Raw genomic sequence first — 21,473 nt, 5'->3', positions numbered from 1 at the left:
GCTTCTGACCAAACAGCTATAGATTAGAGTTCCCACACCCCCTCCTCAGGTTTGATAATTTACTAGAATGGCTCACAGAACTCAGAAGAAGTTGACTTACTAGATTACTGGTTTATTATAAAAAGATACAATTCAGGAACAGCCAGATGGAAGAGATACATAGGACACAGTATGGGGGAAGGCATATGGAGCTTCCATGCCCTCTCCAGGTGTGCCACCCTCCCAGCACCAGCTGTCCAAAACCCCTTTGGTTAGGGTTTTTCTGTTTTTTTTTTTTTTCAAAAAATGTAGGCTTCATTACATAAGTATGAGTGATTAAATCACTGGCAGTTACCTCCAGCCCAGCCCTCCCCAGATTCCCCTAACCAGGCATCCATCCTGAGGTTGTCTAGGGGCTTTCCAAAAATCACCTCATTAACAAATACTCAGATGTGGTTAAAAAGGCCTTGTTATGAATAACATAAGACACTCCTTTCACCTTTATGGCTCTGGAGCTGTTTCAGAAACAAAGGACAAAAGACCAAATATAACAAAAGATGCTCCTTTCATTCTATTCACTTAGGAAATTAAGGGTTGTAGGAGCTCTCACCAGGAGCTGGGGTGAAGACCAAATATATACAGTTGACCCTTGAACAACACGGGTTTGAACTGAGCGGGTCCACTTATATGGAAATTGTTTTCAAAAGGAAATGATGCAGCACTACACAATTTGTGGTTGGTTGAACCCGTGGATGCAGAACTGTGAATACAGAGGAACACAGATAAGGAAGGCCGACTTTAAGTTATGTGTGCATTTCAACTGCACGAAGGTTCAGTGCCCCTAACCCCCACGTTGTCCAAGGGTCAATTGTATTTAAATTTATCATATTTAAATTACATTGTCACAGGGAGGACCCAATTCAGCCCATAACAGGATCTTTAGACTTCATACAAATGAAGTGTGACCATAAGCACTTTTGAGCATCATTCTATAAAGAGGCACCAAAGAGTCTTCTCCCCTAGCTTTAATACTAAGTTCCTTCGTGTCCTAGCTGCAGCTCTCCTCCCAATTAGGGTGGCTTTTTTCCCCCTATCCCAGATACTGGCTAGGAAGTTAGTTAAGGGGTAATTTAAGGGATTCAGTGGAGAGAGTTTATCTGAAGGATTCCACTGATTTGCCTTTAGTCACATGTTCTTTCATTACATACAAATAGATTCCTCGTACGCCCATCCCACCAGCCTTACAGATATTCCCTCCCCCCATTCCTGGCATACTTGTTTTGAGTTTGCAAGAAGCACACAATTTAGACCTTGTTCAGAGACCACGTGATACTGAGTCCTCCTTTCAGCCAATAATTGCATGCTCTACAAGGATTCCATCTTCTTTGATGAATCCCTTTTTGGGGATAATGAAGAATTATAGCCTTATAAGCCAGAGTACTCAGCTTGCTTGTCAAATTCGTAATTTTCAAACAAAATAAGTCTTATCTGAAAGTTGGTAGTTGGCATATTTTTTTTGTATAAATGGTGATATTACAGATCCATCAACTCTGTATATTTCAACCAAAAGTTCTCATTTATTTTATACCAATTAGAAGATGGTGTCCTGCTTCTTATGTGGAGTTCGAGATCACAGAACTGTCTGTTAGTAACAGTCTTGTGCTTTGAGATAATTTATATGTATGGAGGGAGCAAGTATGCTGTTTTGGCACAGGATTTCCAAAATTCTTGAGTAGAATTCATTAAGTAGTTTCACAAAGTAGAAAAATAGATATTTTTATTTTTTGAAGATAATCTTTCTTCATATTGAAATTATAATTTAAATGCAAGCTAACCCTAAAGTACATTTTACCTATCATGTTAATAAGATTTAAAATATTTCCAACACACAGTTTTAAGGGGTATGGGAAAATAGACATGCTCATACATTGTTATGAGACAGTACAATTTTCCCATGATTTGACATGTGTTCCTAAAAATCACTGCACTAAGCAAACAAAGGGCTTGTAAGAAAAATGAGGTTAGAAGCACAATGCTCAAAATCTTCTTCAGTGGCACACATAAAATATAAAAGATTCTAGTAAAAAAATTGTAACACAGCGTTGCACATGTTAAACTACAATAAATATGGTACTTCATGTTGAAAAAGACATGACGCTTGCTTGTGAAAGTGGGTCTTGGAAGAGTTGCACCTTGTGTGTCATTGTGAAGTGGTGGAAGGAAGGCTATCTGAAATGGGATGGAAATTTGTAACATCAGGTGTCGATGGGTGTGGCTTATAGACACAGGCAGTAAACTGAGGTAGCTGGTTGCTGTTTGAGGTATGTGTGATTTGTGTATTCCTACCCTGCTTGGTTTAGCTGGATGTATTTTTCTGCATTTATCTAGAGCTTCTTGGGGATGAAAGGGCATATGCAAATGCAAAATCTGTGTTGTGCTCAGATTGTTCCCAGTATATCAGTTGTGTTGGAACAAACTCACATTTCAAAGTGAATGTTACAGCAGAACTGATAAATTGGTATAACTTTTATGGAGAGTAATTTTAGAATATATATCAAATTTTAAATGTACATACCCTTGTACCCACAAATTCTAGTTATCCTAGAGATAAATAAATACTTATGCAAAATGATCTATTTACAAGGATATTCATTGCAGCAATTGTTTGTCATAAAAGAGATTATAAATGTCATTATATGACATTTAATCTCCTTTAAATGTCATTAACAGATCAGTGGTTAAATAAGTTATAGTTCATGCATTCTGAGGAATACTGTGCTGCTGTTAAGGACAACCACTTATACAAACTGATGTGTAATGTTTTCAAGCTATGTTTAAAAAGTGGGGTTTAGAACAGTATGCATAATGTGCTATCACTTGCATAAAAAATAATATATGTGTGCTTACATGAACAGAATGAAACTGAGGCACATGCTAATACATTGATAATGCCAGACTTTGAGTTTCTTAAGGGCAAGAACTTGTTTTAATTATATCTCTCTCCTTAACAGGTTACATGGTCCCTAGTTCTTACTAGGTGCAAACTAAGGATACGTTGAATGGGATAAATGAATACGTCTCTTAACGTACACGTCTGTAAGAAAATTTGATACACAAAATTTCAGATGTAAAACAGACTGAGGATGATTGAATCGCAAAGTTATTCATTTGTGTTACTGTTTTCTTCAAGCAGTGAGCTTTTTCCTATACTTAGAACATTATTCTGTTTCCAGGATTTTTATTTAAATGTATCTTTTGGGGTCATGCTACAGGAACGTGTCCATCTTGGAGAAACTAAGTGATGAAGAGGCACTGGAGAAATTAGAGGAGGGGGAAAACAGGACAAAGGGCAGACATGTTAAGTCTTTAATATTTGAAGAGCTGTCATTAGGAGGCATTAATTTAAGTTAGTTCTGTGTTTCTCTAGAGAACAAAAAATAAGGCTAATGGATACAGAAGATACAGGGAGACAGATTTCAGCCCAACATGCTAATAGCAATTAACAGTTGAAAGAGTGTTGTCATAAAGGCATTTGGTAGCAATAGTTTGTACAGAGATTCCTGTCAGGATTAATGGTGAAATGGAGAGATTTGTAGTCCTTTTTTAGAATCAAGTAGATCTGGATTTGAATGCTCTGCTACTTAGGGACTGTTGTAACCTTGGGCAAGAAACAACTTAAAAATTTCTTAACTATGAAACAAGTATAATGTATCTTATAAGATTGCTGTGAGGATTAAGAAAAGGTAAAGTACTGAACACCATGTTATATTAGACTCTCAATTAATGGTCACTGTTGCCATTGAAATAGGAACTTTTTTCAGTACAGTGTTATATAATACTATTTGGTTTCTAAGTTTCATTCTAAAGCTGATATTTTGTAAGTTTTATTTTACATATTTTAAGTATACATTTGTATATGTCTGATTGAATTATCATAGCAAAAATGTAATTTTGAATTGTGAGAAATTATTTAGTAAATGTCCCAATAGTGTGCTAATCATGCTTAATGTATATTTTAATAATGAAAAGATATATTTTGCAGTTATGGTAATTACCTAAGGTTAAACGGCGACAAATATCACAGTAGAGATGGTATCAGCCAGGGTTCCGTTAATAAAACAGAAAGTCACTATGCATTTTAACAGAGGGAATTTAATATAGGTAATTGGTTACATAGGTATTGGAGGGTTGAATGAGCAAATGTCACTTGCAGATCTCCAGCCCAAGGATCACAGGGCAAAGTATAGAAGGGTAAATTTGGAATTAAGAGACAATAGCCTAAGAAATGGCACAGAGATCTGTAGAATATCTCTATTATTGTATTTTAATACCACATTTATATATTTCTTTCATGCTGAAACTTGCATTTTTGAAATTCTTTTGTCTCTAGAAGGAACTTTGCTGTACATGTACTTTTCATCAGTGATTTAAGATGTGTTCTTTTCAGAAAGGATGACTGTGTTCACTAAAAATTCCACACAACTTACGATCCCCCACCTCAACTCTTTGTTAAAAATTTGACGTAAAGTTTCATGAGTCTCTAGAAAACCTTTCCCTTCTTTATTAAATGGGGTTCTTCCAGGTATTTAAGATTTGAAGAATGTAACCTGAATTAAAAATTATAACCTGGGGCTTCCCTGGTGGCACAGTGGTTGAGAGTCCGCCTGCCCATGCAGGGGACACGGGTTCATGACCCGGTCCGGGAGGATCCCACATGCCGCGGAGCGGCTGGGCCTGTGAGCCATGGCCGCTGAGCCTGTGCGTCCGGAGCCTGTACTCCACAACGGGAGAGGCCACAACTGTGAGAGGCCCGCGTACCGCAAAAAAAAAAAAAAAAAAAAAAAAATTATAACCTGAAATATGACTTCGTTTTTGCAATCACAAACTTATGACTTGAGTAAAATTACTAGTGTGGGTTTTTTTGTTTCTTGCAGTTAGAGCAGGGTGGACTTGTAGAGATAAGGCTGTCTTTATGATTTAAAAGATAATGTGTTTAAAAAAGATATGTCCTTATCCTCCTTTTCAAAAGTGAGCCAATAGATTACGATTGCAATTTTATTAAGAATAGTTTGGTATTTTTGAAGAAAGTAATTTTTTTTCCAGATACTGGTATCCATAGCAGGTGTGCTGATATAATTAAGACACACAGCTCTGTTACAACTAGACATGTCCATTAAATTTCAGTTAGTTATACAGTTTCCACTGAAGCCACGATTGTTTGTTGGCCCTTGCTTTCACTGAGATATGTTCTTGTTTTCTAAAGAGGAATACTTGTAGTTGTTCTAAAAGCATGCTTTAGCATGCAGCTTTTGTAAAAATATGGTAGGACCATACTTTTAAAACACCTTTTCTTTTGCCTGAGGGCCGGCATTGGGTGAATGATTGGTCACACACAGCACTGTAGTGATTTATAGATGTTACGTAAATGTTCGTAAATAGTCTTAATACTTTTTAAATACCTTAATACCTTTATTTAAGGAGGTAAGGTGTTACATTATTAAGACAAATATTCTAAGCTTTTTACAAAATTATTCAAAATTTATAGTCTTCATTAAATAAGGAATATCTTATTAAATTAAAAAAAAAACCCACAAAAAACATATTGACAGAGTTTCTGAGAAGTCCTTTTAGATGGTCCTTTCAAATTCCCTGATAGCCTCAGTGGCATTTCAGGTGTGGAGTTTAGGGGATGTTTGGCAGCTTTAGATGTGTGAAGCCTGCACTACAACCTCTAGATGAATGGCAACATGAAACTAGAGTCTTCAATTACCAGCTTAAAAGAAAAAAAAAAAGATATTAGGGATAAAAATCAGAAAATTCTTGATTAAAGTATCCTGAAATTTAATGGAACCCATTCATTAATATGTTGATTTTAATAGTGAAATATAATGTCAACTTGTTTTTCTGATTTAATCATAGTGAATCCTCCACAGCAACATTACATATGTTGATAATAGTCTGAAACAGACTGAAATGTGTATAGAAACATTTTTCTTCATATTTCTACCGTCGGTGAAGATGAGGAAAGTCAATTACGTAACACTAGTTGAAAGCAGTGCAGATTCTTGGTTATGGAATGCCATCAGAATGCCAGTGTCAGTATCAAGCACTGTATAGCTCCCTATGCTAACCCTTTCTTCAACTGGAATTCTAACTAACTGGTATTTATTCTCATGAGCTGCTTCCACACCCTTTGTATACTGTCTACTTTCTTTGATCAAATAAGGACAATTGCATTATTAAATTATTGTGGTTTTATATACTAACTTACTCAATGTCTTGGAGATTTGGAAGGTAAACACTATAATTAAATCACTTTACTACTGATCAGGATATAGTAGACAACCTGTTTGAAAATTATAGGAAAGAGGCATGATTTTGGAAACATGAATGGGGACTCAACATATAAAGCTTAGATCATTCTTTATCAACTAGAATCATATCCTAGCGATAGATCAAAATAAGTGATGATATGGTTTGAAAAAGCATATTTAACATGATAGCATAATTTTATATTGGGAAAATGAAAATAAAAAAGATATTGTTTATAATGCAGTCCACAGGAGTAATATTCAATAATTGGTGGTGGTAAAATGTTATAAATCCTCAACTGAGAAGGGTGGCAAAAAAAATTTTTTTAATGTTTATCAGAATAGGACATCAGTTTTGTTTTTTTGTTTTATTTTTAAATGTTTATCAGAATAGGACATAAGTGTTAAGAAATATTGCCTTAGATTATATCTGGATGTTTCTGGCATTAACTGTTACCTCCCACTTCTGCCAGGTCTGGTAAGATTCCTTTGAAAGGCCAAACAATAGAGAATAACAACAGAGAATATCTACTTTAAGTAGAACATTCAGACATATCTCTTAGGCAAGTGATTTTCATGTCAGGAGAACTCCAGATTGAAACTCCCAGCTGATGTAAATCTGGGCAGTGATTTCTAAACAGTACACCAGGGAACTTCAGAGTCCCACAAAGCTGCTTCCGGGCCAACTCTGAGAGCCAGGGAACAAGCCTACTGGACTTTGAATCACCCTTCAAATCAGAGCACTTTCACATTTTTGTTTTTTACTTACTTGGTTTATTTGCAAAAGACTTTACTAGGGGAAGAAAATAATTCCACTGTCTTTAAAAAACTAATATGTTGTATAAGTTTATCTTTTACGCGGGCCTCTCACTGTTGTGGCCTCTCCCGTTGTGGAGCATAGGCTCCGGACGCGCAGGCTCAGCGGCCATGGCTCACGGGCCCAGCCGCTCCGCGGCATGTGGGATCTTCCCGGACCAGGGCACGAACCCGTGTCCCCTGCATGGGCAGGCGGACTCTCAACCACTGCGCCACCAGGAAAACCCGAGTTTATCTTTATAAAGCAAGTGTTTATAGCTGAAATTGTACAGTGTTGCTGTCTTTAAGCTTATTTTCTGTTCTTTTCCTTAATATTGTTTTTTTTTTCTACTGCACCAATGTTTTGTAAATTGGGAAAAAAGTCATCCTGATATAGCCCACATGTTGTTAAGTCACTGTAGGCAGTAGTAGATTTTGCTTCATGTTGGCCTTAAAACCATATGCAACATTGTTATGTATTAAAAAATATATATTTTTTGATCATTCAAAAAATAATAATAATTTGGGTAACCACCGATGAGCATCCCCACAGATAACACCATTTTGCCTTTTATGGTTAGCACACTCAGTTTGGGAAAATTTATTTTTCTAAAGAGTTTTCACTTTCTGTTCTTCCACGTGGAACTGACAGCATTGTTTTATTTACCATCTCATAAATAAATTGTGGGAAAATTAGAAAGTGAAATAAAACCTCTCATTTTTGATATTTTAATATGGATATATGCTATATATATATTGGATACACACACACTTGCAGAGACTAGCAACATATTCTTAAAAAAATTTCTAAAGAGCGGGTACTCTATTTGAGTGGAACAGACTATGACTACCGTTATTGCTGTTCTTTCCCCAGGGTTAAAGGTGATACTGGCCCACCATTTTTACACTGGGTGGTTGAAATGGGTTATATGAAACAAACCAGTGAAACAGGAAAGCTGACATTTCTGAAGTTTACTGCCACCATTTGTTTATTTTTCTACTGAAAAATGTTTTCTCTAAGAAGTAGTTTTGGTTTTTTTTTAACCTCTTCTGAAATCAGAGGCTATTTTATACAGAAGTAACAAAACAAAATTTGCCCTAGTGTTTTATTCCTGGATGAAATAACTGTATATCCTTAGTTTGGACATGAGAAAGAAACCTTCCTAAGTGTTTGGTTTTTTTTTTTTAAGATTGAATCGTTGTGGCAGTAGTGGTGCAGGGGGTGCTTGTCGTTTTTGTTTGTATTTTGTTTTGATGGTGTGATAGGATAAAGGTGATGTTTGAGAGAAGTCAATCAAAAACAAGCCTTGCTTGTGAAACAATAAATTATCCAAAGAGTTCCTGTCCCTGATTTTCTACCTTGAGATTATTGTATAACTTCCTTGACATCCGATACAAAATTATGGGTTACAGTGTGCTTTACATCTCAGTTCATACCTTTCCCTAGGCCACCTGAACTCTAGGGTCTCTAGGGTCCCTGTATACAGAGTTAACTATGGGCACACGTTGGTTTAAAATTGTTATTTGGGTTTTTTTTTGGTTTTGTTTCTTTTTTTTTTTTTTGTAACACTTTTTGCAGGCCATGCTGCACAGTTTTGCCACACTAATCTTAAAGAATGTTTTCCTTTTATCACTGCTCTCCTCTGTAACATTTGCTATTTCCTTATTTCCTGCCTAATCAAATCTTAAGCTATACTTCTAGACCTTTCATAATCCTTCCCGTTCTTTTTATCCCCTGAATTTTCTATTGTATTCCAAGATTTATTGGATCTAAAGAAGCAGGTCTCTGCCTAATTCCATTGACATGCCATATTCATTACCACCCCAATGCTTTCACTACTGTTATTCCTCTGTTCTGAAACGCCCTGTGCTATGGACTGAATTGTGTGCCCCCCCAACATTCATACACTGAAACCCTAACTTCCAGTGTGTTGGTATTTAGAGATGGGACCTTTAGGATGATTAGGTTTATATGAGGTCATGAGGTCATGAGGTTTATGTGAGGTCATGAGGTGGCGCCTTCATGATGGGATTTAGTGCCTTTTTAAGAGAAAGAGATACCAGAGCCTTCTCTCCACCATGTGGGGACACAGTGAGAAGGTGGCCACCTTCAAGCCAAGGAAAGAGCTCTCACCAGGAACCAAGTTGGCAGCACCTTGAATTTGGATTTCCTAGCCTCTGGAACCATGAGAAATAAATGTTGTTGAAGCCATCCAGTCCGTAATATTTTGTTATAGCATCCTTAGCAGACTAATAACCCTGCTGAATTGCTTTCCTCCATCTTAAAATTCTACTCATTTTTCAAAGCCCAGCTCAATCTTAACTCCTATATAAAAGCAATCCAAGGTCTCATTTATCCCGCTTTCTTCTGAAATGTATAGCTTTTATTATCTGAGCCACACAGTTGCATACTTGGTTATATGCTGCTTTATATTTTTAATGATTCCTTGTACCCTTCTTATTAAAATGAGACATCCCTCTGTATATTGGAGGCTAAAATAACAAAAAGGAGAGGGACCCAATTCAGCTGGGGCACAACAGACAGAAAGATGATATTAGGGAAAAGTGGCTGGAAGATTTATGTAGATGAGAATGCTGAAGCTCCAGAAGGTAAAGAAACATTTCAAAGGATGCATACAAATGGGTACTGATGAGGTTTAAATGTATTGGTCTTATAAATAGAATTGAGTTTGACTTATAATAATAGGCACTCTACATTTTGGTTTTATTTTAGAAAAAATGAAGACAAATTAGTGCACACTTTTTCTTTCAAATGAGGGGGAAGAAAAACTCTCTGGTAGTTACAAATGTTAGTCCTACCTTGTACCCATCTATGCTTTTGCTTTTGCTGGTTTATAGGACTTACAGAAAGAATTACAAATCCCTGGGCTCCTTATTTAACAAGTCCCTATCACTAACCAGGATGACTGATTAACTGTTTTGCAGTGAGCATTAAATCAGGAGAGAAATACACAAAAGTCCATTTGGCTTTTATGCTCACAGAATCTTTCCAAATTCAGAAAAAAAAATAAAAAATAAATATATATATATATATATACACACACACACACATACACACACATATATACACACACACACCTTTCCACTTGACATTAAAACAGTCAAGTTAATTTGCTAATAGCTTATTGTTCAAAAATTGATAAATCAATATTTTGAAGTAAGTCACAGAGTATTTAACTTATCAATATCTCTTTCTGAATTTTTCCTAAGTAACAGAAATTAATTTATTTGTATCTTAAGGAAGATATTAATCCTTCAAGTAACCTAAATTTAACCATGCAATACTTACACTTTACTATTCCTTAGTTTATTAATAAGAAAGCAAAAAGTTTGTGTTTTTGTTCCCCAGTATCCTGAATATAAAATAGTGCTGTAGTAACTGTAACTGATCTTATGTGTGGGGTATAGTGGGAAGTGTATTGTATTGAAAGTCAGTTCTTTGATTCTCAAGTCTCATAAACTGAGAATAAGTTGTTTGTTTCTCTAAGCCTCTGTTTTCACCTGCAGAATGAAATAGGCCTAGATCAGGAGAAATACTTATGCCCCAGCCCTTACCAAGACCCATTAAGTCAGAATCTCTGAAGGTGAAGCCCAGGTGTTCACACGTTCTAAAGCTTCCCAGATGATTCTCATGTGGAGCCAGGGTTGAGATCTACTGAACTAGATGATCTGGAAGACGGTGCTAATCAGAGTGTGGTTCATAGACTGCCTGCCAATCTTTGAAGTATTTATTTCCAGTCCACAAGGATATGTGGAGCTTGTGCCAGAATGCAAATCAACTAAAGCACTAGTACACTATTTAATTTGGCTGAATTTTTTTTTTTGTAGCAATACTTGATTAAAGAAGTAGTGAATTTAATTTACACTCATGCACAAGGTCCTTATTTGGTCTCAAATGAGCACTTTGAGTAGCACTTCTCTAAGATCTTTTCTAGTTCTTAATTCTGTGACTGAACACTTAGTATAAATTTGTTTAAAATTTACTGATTTAAATTGTTATTGCAGTATTATTTAAGATGATAATGAACAGAAGAATGTTACTTAGTGGAAATGGCAAAGTTTGAAAGGCTAAAAATGTTGTGTGACCATTTTTGAAAGAAGAAATGAGAAAGTTTAGGTGTCGGCCTTTTAAGATGGAGAGTGTTCCACTCTGTGACCATGATATTATAATTCTAATATTTTATGGCATAATTCACTGCTTCAATGCACCATTTTTTCTTCATGGTCACAAGAGATTATTGAATTTCATGTGGTTAATTATTAAAAATGATTGCAAAGCAGTTTTAAAATGTAAAAAATTATGTGACATATTTAAATAGGATTCCAATAATGATAGCTGGAGAAAATTAAGAAAACAATTGCTCTTAAATGTATTAATCAATAAACATTGTTCTACAAATAGCTCATACCAAAAGGATTGTTCATGAGTGGACTGAGAATACCAGGCTCATGAGAAGGTTTTCAGTATTACAGAGAAACCTTTAAATTGATTGTATGATGTGAAGCTTATAAATTTATAAACTTCTTTGTATTTGAAGATAGTTTAATAAACAGTATTGGATGAAAATCAATCTATTTTGGAATAACTGTGGTATGTCAGTTCTCTTCCCCAGCCCTGCATAATTTTGTATGTTAAAGGTCAAAAATAGGTCTGAATATTAAAATGCTAATTTAATTGAACGTCTAATTTGAACCATTAATTTTAAGACAAAGTTAAGGTCATATTTATTTCCGTTATTGATACATTTGAGACTTTCTTTTTTTGTTGTTTTGATTCATTTATAGATTATTATAATAGGTTATTTTATCTCAGAGCAAATATTCATAGATTATTCTATATTGGTAGTGACAGCTTTTTAGTGGCAGGAGTTAATTTCCAAAGTAATCAGGATTCTTTTTATCCATGGTCCTGCTTACTACTTATCTACTCTGAGTCCTTGTTTTTAATAAAAATGCATTTGGCTTTTCTTTTCCTTTTATTGCCTTTTTTTCAATTATTTTGACAGTGAAAGTAGTCTCAATAACATATTCTTGGCCTAAAGCGCTATGAAATGTATATGTGAAAGACCAGTGTAATTAAAAAGTTTTGAATAGGCTCCATATTAACTCCCACAGATTTTCTGGATGAACAGCTGGTTCAATTTGACTGTCTGTGATTACTGCCCTTTAAAAAAATAATTTCCTTCCTTTCTTCATTCCCAATCTTTGTTTTTTTCTAATCCATTTAGTGTGTTGTAAACCCAGTCTTCTAATCATGATGAGCCTCTGGGTTGAAAAATAATGATAAATGCCATTATTTCAAAGTTTTAATGAATTGTGGAACCTGAGATTATATATATTTTTGAGCAACTAGGGATGATATACATAGCTAGGGTAGTAAAATGAACCCCTATACCACCAAGCTACAGCAGCTAATCAGCTCACATACAATTTTACTTCATCTATACCTCCCCCCACTGTAGCAAGTCTCTAGACCTCATATCATTTTAACCATAAATATTCCTCTGATGCCTGACACATAATTGGTGAACTAGAATGGATGAAAGTCCAAGAACCCCACTAGATACTCAGAAGTAATACGTAATGCAAAATCTTTGCTAGAAGGAAATACGAATTTTCTGCTGGAGTTCAAAGACTTTGTCACATGGTAACTACTAAGACTCTTCAGTGTGAGTATGAAATGCCCTCACAGCAGCTCCACAGTAAACCTCTGAAATTATCTTCTTTCTCTGACTCTTCAGTGCAAATTTTAATTTAAAATGGTAAATTTTTTAGTTTGTATAATACCATTACTGTGCTGAGTGGACTTAAAATTCCTTATAATGAATAACAATATTCAGTACCACAGTGAGCAATTATGAGCTTAATCATGACAAAGGAATGGAAAAGTGGTAGTTGAAAGATTGTATTACCTATCTAGTAAGTAATATTTGGCAAATATGAAAGGATTAACTTTCAAAGATAAAAAAACTAGTTCATAATCTTGATCAAAGCTGAAAATTGAGTAGACCACCTACCCTTTAATTTGTTTCTAAGTGTTGAAAAAAGATTGAATTTGTGGTAAGAACAGCTTAATGAGATATCAGTGAAGGTCATAGTAAGTTATGCCATGATAAATGAAAATACGAACTCTTTAGATTGCAAATATTAGTATTACAAGAAAATAGCCAATATACAGTATATATTGGGAGAATCATTATTCAGGAGCAATTGGGCATTTTTTCCCTTCAGTTTCTGTGATCTGTGTTCCCCAGGGTAACTATTATGGTTTTCCCAGATTCTGAAAGGGAGAAAATAAATTAATAATGGTTTGATAATTTTATTCTTCAAGCTATAGTAATTCTTTTCCTTAAGAGGTTTTAAATTACTCACTAAAATTATCCTCAAGTTGTAAATGTGCTAAGTGTGACCATTTAATGAACTAGTTTTCAAAAATGCAAATACAGTGTGTTAGGCCAGTAGAACGAGGCTCTAAGAAATCAAAATCTCATTTTGAAAAAATCTTGAAGTTTCAAAACAGTTGAAATCCTATCAGTTGAGAAACTATTACTTATTTTACTTTGTATTTATGGTAAGCTTTTCCTTTTAAAAGATTATTAAAAATTGGATTAGAGAGTTCAAGTGTCAGTAATCTTTGCAAAATTAAAGAGATAAAAATACCCATTGTGGTAAGCTGAATAATGGTCTCCCAGAACCAGAGAATATGTGACTTTATGAGACAGAAAGGACTTTGCAGATGTGATTAAGTTAAGGATCTTGAGATGGGGGGATTAACCTGGATTAATTAGAGGGAGGAAGGAGTGTCAGAGTCAGAAAAGGAGATGTGATGATAGAATCAGGGGTCATAATCAGAAGGAGATTTGTGGATGCTATGATACTGGCTTTGAAGGTAGAAGTAGAGGCCATGAGCCAAGGAATGCATACAGCCCTTCAAAGGTAGAAGATGCTTCTAGGGAATGGATTTTACCATAGAGCCTCCAGAAGGAATGCAGCTTTGCTAACATCTTAATTTTAGGACTTCTCATATCCAGAATTATAAGATAATAAGTTTGTGTTCTTATGAGCCAGTAAGTTTTGTGGTAATTTGTTACAGGAGCAATAGCAAACTAATATACCCATGAACAATTTTCAACAGTGACACTGACCTCTTGGTATTATAAACATTCTTCTAAAACTTTTTAAAAAATATCTTTCCTTAAAAAACATATTCTCCTTTGAGATTCAGACTTTTCATGTACTCAAGGAAAATAAATGAGTCCTGTTCCAAATTATTTTTTTCTCTTAGGGGTAGCACACATTTGAGTTCCATGGCCCAGAAGATTTTCTGATGTTCGTTCCTACATGACCGTGAAAGAATGATATTATCGGGATAATTTGGCAAGTGGCTTCTTGGCTTGGTCTACTTTTAGTGTAGATCATAGTATTTATTAATTTTTCATGCATCTACTCTGTATCTATCATTGCTGTAGATACCTTATATACTACTCTTAAGTTCCACAATAACTTTGCAAGTTTGATGCTATCTGTATTTTACGAGTGAGTATCATGAGTATGACCCTGTTACTCATTAGTTTGGAATCAATTAATATTTGTTGTGTAAATCTTCACCTCCCAGCAGGATTTAAAATTCAACTTCCAGTACTATTGTAAAACAGGTTGTTCAGGAAAGTGAATATCTTACATTTTTAGCACAGTTGATTTAAATGGGAAGATAAGAAATACCATTCACAATATAGTTGAGATTTGAGTTGGGCTTTGAAGGATGAGTAGGTTTCTGACAGCAGTTGGAGGGAGGATATTCCAAGTGGAGTGAATACTGAGCAAAGGCTCATGGATGTGAAAACATAGACTAGGTTATGGAGACAAAATAGTTTGGCTGGAAGATTTATTTAGGGAGAAAGTGGGAGATAATACAGGGATAAAGTGCATAGATATTTTCATTTTTTGGTAGAATTTTATTTTTAATTCAGTTGATGAACTAATTGTAAAATTATCTTAATCAGACTATTTAATCTACAATATCTGGATTGCAAGCTCTTTGAAGACAAGTCTAATTTGCTGAATGAGTGAGTGAATGAATGAATGCTGGCCTAGAGTTTTCAAGGAAAACCTTGGATATGTTCGACATATGTGTTTTAAACCACAGCGACGTATGTGATTTTTGAGAGATTTTCATCGGAATGGTTAAATTAAAAGGTTTTGATTTTAAAAAGATAAGCTCCAGTTATCTAGAAAATTCACTTGTATATGTCACTTCATTTCCCAACAGTATTTGTTAAATGAAGTATTACTCATTTGGTAATTGAAGTGTTTTTTCTTGTTCCAATGAAATGAATACTATAAATGCATTTGTTTCCCTGATTGTCTAATTTATCACATTCATGGATACTGACATTTTCTTTATGTGCTCCAAACTTTTGCTTTTTTGTCATTTGAATGTGCTCATTTTCTGGTTGTAACAGAAGTACCTGAATGTTTACTAATTATATAATATTGTGAATTGTGAATATCTTGGAGATAATTCTCTTTTGCTTCAAAAATGAAAAATATCTCCCTGTGATGTGAGATAGCCGTTGAAGGTTGCTAAGTTGGTTTGAGTTGGGTAACTGTTATAATTACTCAGTGTATCTTGCCGTTGAAAAGTACAAGTTAAAATATGTTCTATTCATTCCATTTATTCTGCATGTTTGTAATTATAATACAAAATAAAATTCTGTAGCTCAATAAGTCTGCATAAGTTGTTCTCAATATTTTTCTCTTAAAGACATTTTAGAAATTAAAAGAATACAGGAAAGTACAAAGAAGGAGTTAAATCACTCCTGTCAGAATTATCAAATATTAACACTCAGGCATATTTACTTCCAGACTTTTAGACATAGCTACATTTTAAAAAATTATTTCTTAAAATACAGATAATTTCAAATAAAGCTAACATTCCTTTTGGCACCATCCCAGTCTCTCTTATAGAGATCTCCTTTGTCTCTTTCAGAAGTAACATAACTATTATATATTGGATGTGTATTTATCTAGTATTTTTTGGTAAATATTTTTATTCACATGTATGTAACCATAGGAAAATATTTTTATTTATTTGCAGAGATGTTTATCATAATGTATGTGTGATTCTATAGTTTACATATTTCACTCAATAATTTTAACAGCTAGCCATGTTGATATTTATAAATCTAGTTCTTTTAACTATGTTATATATATGCACTTTCATTTATTTATTCTGCTGATGAACTTTTACTTTCTATCCAGTTTTTTTAAAAGAACAAATTCTAAGCAATTCACCTGTCAACATCATTGTTCGTGTTTCTTTGTATGCACGAGCAAAGGCTTTTCTAGTAGGTGCCTAAAAATAAAATTGCTTCCCACAGGACACGCGTCTTTATGTTGCCAAATTGCCCTCAGTGATTGTACCAGTTTTCACTTACAACATGTTGTATGTGTTTGTGTCTATGTGTATAATTTTTATTTTGAGTAAAATTGAGATCCTACTATCTGTATACTTTTGTGGCTCCTTTTCTCATTGAACATTTTATTGGGAACTTGTTTCTTGGTCAGTGTTGTATTCATTCATCTAGTAGCATTTGACTTGGGATGCTTTTAATGGGAGAAGAATGCAATGAAAAGCTTTATAGAATTAGTGATTAATATACTTTATTTTAACCAATGGAATTTTAGTTGTAAATAGCCATAGACTTAACTATACTCCCTCTTAGTATTACAGTTTAAAAAATTGTGAGGTTATGTTTGATTAGGTCATGATCATCCATTTGATCAAGATGGCTTTGGTCTGTGCTTTGACAATATGCTATGTTCTTAACAGTCAGCAGTTATCTCATATTGAGTCTTTTACTACTACGGAAAATAGTGAAATATATCAACGAATGTACAGATGAGCAAAGTCCATCACTATCAATGAAATAATTATTTTAAGTACATGAGATATTTAATAGTCCATGCATTTTCTTTTGAGTTTGGAGTCCCATCCTGGAATCTCAACATACATGTATGTAATTTACTACTCTTATTTATTAGTTGAACATCTACCTTTAGGGTTACTGTCATGAAAGTGTTTCAAAATTAAATGTCAAATGAAAAACATAAGTTCAATAAAGGTAATGGGAAGGTTCTTAGAAGACTAAAGCTAAGAATATTGTATGTGATGTTTTCTGGAAAATCCGGTAAAAATTATGGTTAGAAGAGACCATAGAGATAATCCAACCGTAACCCTCCATTTTATACGTAAGGAAAAATTCTGTTGAAGGGTGTCAGCCAAACCTGTCGGGAAAAAGGGTTTCAGTGAAAACTTCAGCACTCTTGTTCTTGAGGCTCCAAAAAGTTCCATGACTTAATGTACGTACCAGGTTTATCAGAATATATTTTTATGGCCAAAGAAAAGAAACCAGCTAAATGTCCATCAGTAAGATTGATTAAATAAATTATGGTACATCTACATTGTGAATTGCGTTGCTGCTTAAAAAGAAAAAAAGGAACGAGGAAGGTCTTTATGTTTCGATAAGGAAAAACCTTTAGGATATATTTACTTTAAAAAGAAATAAAGGCAAGGTGAAGAAAGTATATGTTATCTGAATATTAGTGTCAAAAAAGAGGTATTTAGTTGTTTTAGCTCATATATGCATAAAATGATCTCAGAAGGGATAACTAATAATAGTGGTTACATATTGTGAAGGGTGGAAATTGGGTAGATGGATACAGGACCTTTTAAGACTTTTTGTTGCATAGTCCTTTAAAAGTAGTTCTTCATGTTTGAACCACTTGAATATATTGCTTTTTTCCTTTCAAAGTAATCTGCAAATTTAACACAATCTCAGTTACATACAGCTGTAAATTGCTTTTAATTTTCTGATGGAAAAAGTAAATTGGTAAAAATAATCATGAACCTTTTTTTAACCCTCATAGTGAAAAAGTATGCAGTATATTATTGTTAACTATAAGCATAATTGTACATCTCATGTCCAGGACTTTTTTATTTTGCATAACTGAAACTCTGGACCCATTGAACCGCAGCTCCCCATTTCCCCTCCCTCCGGTTCCCTGGCAACCACCATTCTATTTTCTGTTTCTATCAGTTTGACTACTTTAGATACCTCATATGAGTGGAATCATGCAGTATTTGTCCTTTTATTTAGCGTAACATCCTCCAGGTTCATCCATATTGTCACATATGACAGGATTTCTTTTTGTTCAAGGCTAAGTAATATTTGTGTGTGTGTGTGTGTGTGTGTGTGTGTGGTGTATATAACACATTATCCATTTTTCTGTCGTTGGGCATTCAGGTTGTTTCCACCTCTTGGGTATTGTGAATCACGCTATAATGATCATGGGAGTGCAGATATCTTTTTTTGATCCTGACTTCAATTCCTTTGGATAAATACCCAGAAGTGGGATTGCTGTATCATATGGTGCTTCTATATTTAATTTTTTGAGGAACCTCAGTACTGTTTTCCATAGTGACTGTACCGTTCTGCATTCCCAGCAACAGAGCACAAGGGTTCCATTTTCTCCACATCCTCATCAACACTTGTTATTTTATGGTTTTGTTTGTTTGTTTGTTTTCCATAATGTTCATCCTAACAGGTGTGAGGTGATACTTCATTGTGGCTTTGATTTGCATTTCCCTGATGATGAGTAATGTTGTGCATCTTTTCCTATACCTGCTGTTTACTTGTATGTCTTTTTTGGAGAAGTGTCTATTCAAGTTCTTTGCCCATTTTTAAATGGGCTTTTGTATTTTTGGTTTTGAGTTATAGGAGTCCCTTATATATTATGGATAATAATTCCTTATCAGATAGATGATTGGCACATACTTCCCCCGATTCCATAGGATGTGTGGTTTCCTTTGCTGTGTGAAAGCTTTTTAACTTGATGTAGTCCTACTTGTCTATTTTTGTTTTTGTTGCCTGAGCTTTTGATGTTATATCCAAGAAGTCATTGCCAAGATCAATGTCATGAAGATTTTCCCCTCTGTTTATTTCTAGGAGTTCTATGGTTTTAATTCTTGAAGTCTTTAATCCATTTTGAGTTGCTATTTATTTTTATAGCACTTATTTTAAAAATAAACATGGAAAGCCCATTTTCAATTTATGCTCTTCTTAATATTTTTAGATAGATAGATTTTAGCTGTGTTAAATAGAGAGGAAGTGCTGTCTTGCACTGCCCACAAAACATGCCTAAACACATAAGCCTTTTTCCTTCAAAACAAATTAACTTCCTGATAAAGAGAGCCTACATAGTATTTAGTTTTGCCAGAGAATCAAGATGATAAATATATCCTTGGAGATTATGTATTTACATAGTCATCATTGAATAGATTCTAATGGGCTATATTTCATAATACTATATGTTTGAGAATATGTTAAATAAAATACTGTGTAAAAAGTATATGATTCATAGGAATTTCCTTCTCAGATTTTTTTTAAAACTTAATGTCACACAGAAAATTAAATGACTACATGTTTGCTAAAAGCAAGTCCAAAACCCTGCTGTCTTCACTGTGGCCATTTAAAATGAAGGTGAAGGGATTCCCTGGCGGTCCAGTGGTTAGGCCTCCAAGCTTCCACTGCCAGGTGGAGAGTGGGGGGTTCCGTACCTGGTCAGGGAACTAAGATCCCACAAGCTGCATGGCGCGGCCAAAAAAAAAAAAAAAGGTGAAGAAGCATCATGTTATTATTTTATTCTCCCTCTTTTTCCCCCTTTCAAGATTAAATTTTGCCCATGGAATAACACACATTTATATAGGGGATGCATATAACAAATCTTTCCATACAGAAAACAGTTCCATTAATTATACCTTCAATTCAAACTATGTTAAAGGGGAAAGAAGTGTTGGAAGGCAGGATCTCCATGATAATTTAAGTACTGTTTTGTGGAGAGAGGGGCTGATGGGAAGGGTTAATAACCTAGATCTTTATCCTCAGAATTAATCCTATTTCCCATTGATGATTCTGGGTAGAAAGCAAGAAATTTTGAAAAATCTAAGAGCTGTTAAACTTTTAAGTTTAGCATTGTATATGGTCTATGTGGTTATGTTATAGGTGGCTCTAAGTTAAGACTTTAGCTTGAACTATTTTATGAGATCAAATAAAACTGTTTAAATAACTGACTTAATCAACAAAAAATTTCATTCTAAATATATTGTAAAGCAAAACAGGTACTGGATTGATTTTTTTTCCTATCATTTCTTTTTTTTCCTATCTCAAAGAACCAACTGATGGCAATTTGGTGTTTACTATATCCTAAAGTCGTTAGACATATGAGTAAATAAAGACATATTCTGCGTACTAGATTGATTTTTTTTCCTATCATTTCTTTTTTTTCCTATCTCAAAGAACCAACTGATGGCAATTTGGTGTTTACTATATCCTAAAGTCGTTAGACATATGAGTAAATAAAGACATATTCTGCATTGATCTGTGCCCTGCTTTGAGTGTGGTCACTTGGAACCAAAATGATACCTTTCTCATTGAAAAAAAGTGGATGTGTATGTTTTTATGTGCATAAACACTGCTTTTAAAATAAGACTTTACTAAATGCATCAAGTCTTTGTTTCTATATATCAGCTTTAGTATTTATCAACAAATGTGTATATGTAGCCGCAAAATGCATGTATAGAAATGTATTTTTTTAAATTTTAGTTGGGTGACTATATTTGTGCTATAATACATTCTGTGAGACTAAATTTTCTTTGGATTCCAAAAGTAATATTTATTTTAGAAAACTTGGAGATAACTGAAAAGCACCCTTATATTTTTAAGTCTGAGAGCAATTAAGGTAAAATGCTTTATATGTAGAACCATTGAAAGTTGGGCTTAGAACAAATCTTTGGTAAATAATCAACAGGCAAAAACACTCAGCAGGAGAAGCGTTCTGTGGCATTAATAGCACTATTCAGTCATATAATTTTGAAATGTGGCATTACTTTTGTTATGTGGAACTAGAAAATAAGATAAAGGCCAACAAGAAAACAGCAGTTACAGTCAGTGCCCACATTTTTGGACATTACAGCTCTACTTGTTCTTAGCTTCCTAGTTGACACCATTATTACTCCTGTCATCTTTATTATATATATTTTATTGATTCCCTAGAATGAAAACATAGGAAAGCAGCAGCTAGCTGCCAGGCATGAAATGTCAGGATATACTTCTGTCGTACACAAGCGAATGATGTTTTTGAAACTCCATATAAAAAACTCCACATAGGTAATTGTTTTTACTGTTCTCCTTTGAAGTGTGAAGTACTTTGATAATTACTACAGGTTGTTATTTGAGTTAGCAGCAATTTTCTGGTTGTCTTAGTCTCTCTGAGAAGCTATTCTTAAAGATTTGAATAAACTGAGAT

General features: G+C 34.3%; 1 protein-coding gene across 4 annotated transcripts in view; it reads left to right on the top strand.

The window, feature by feature from the left end:
* HS2ST1 (heparan sulfate 2-O-sulfotransferase 1) overlaps positions 1 to 21,473 on the top strand; it is a 187,456-nt gene that overhangs the window by 100,172 nt on the left and 65,811 nt on the right. The gene's annotated exons all lie outside the window — the stretch shown is intronic.

This window comes from Tursiops truncatus, chromosome 1, assembly GCF_011762595.2.
Source record: "Tursiops truncatus isolate mTurTru1 chromosome 1, mTurTru1.mat.Y, whole genome shotgun sequence".
Classification (NCBI taxonomy): domain Eukaryota; kingdom Metazoa; phylum Chordata; class Mammalia; order Artiodactyla; family Delphinidae; genus Tursiops; species Tursiops truncatus.
Note: the sequence above shows the minus strand (reverse complement) of the source record. Positions and strands in the feature narration are given on the sequence as shown.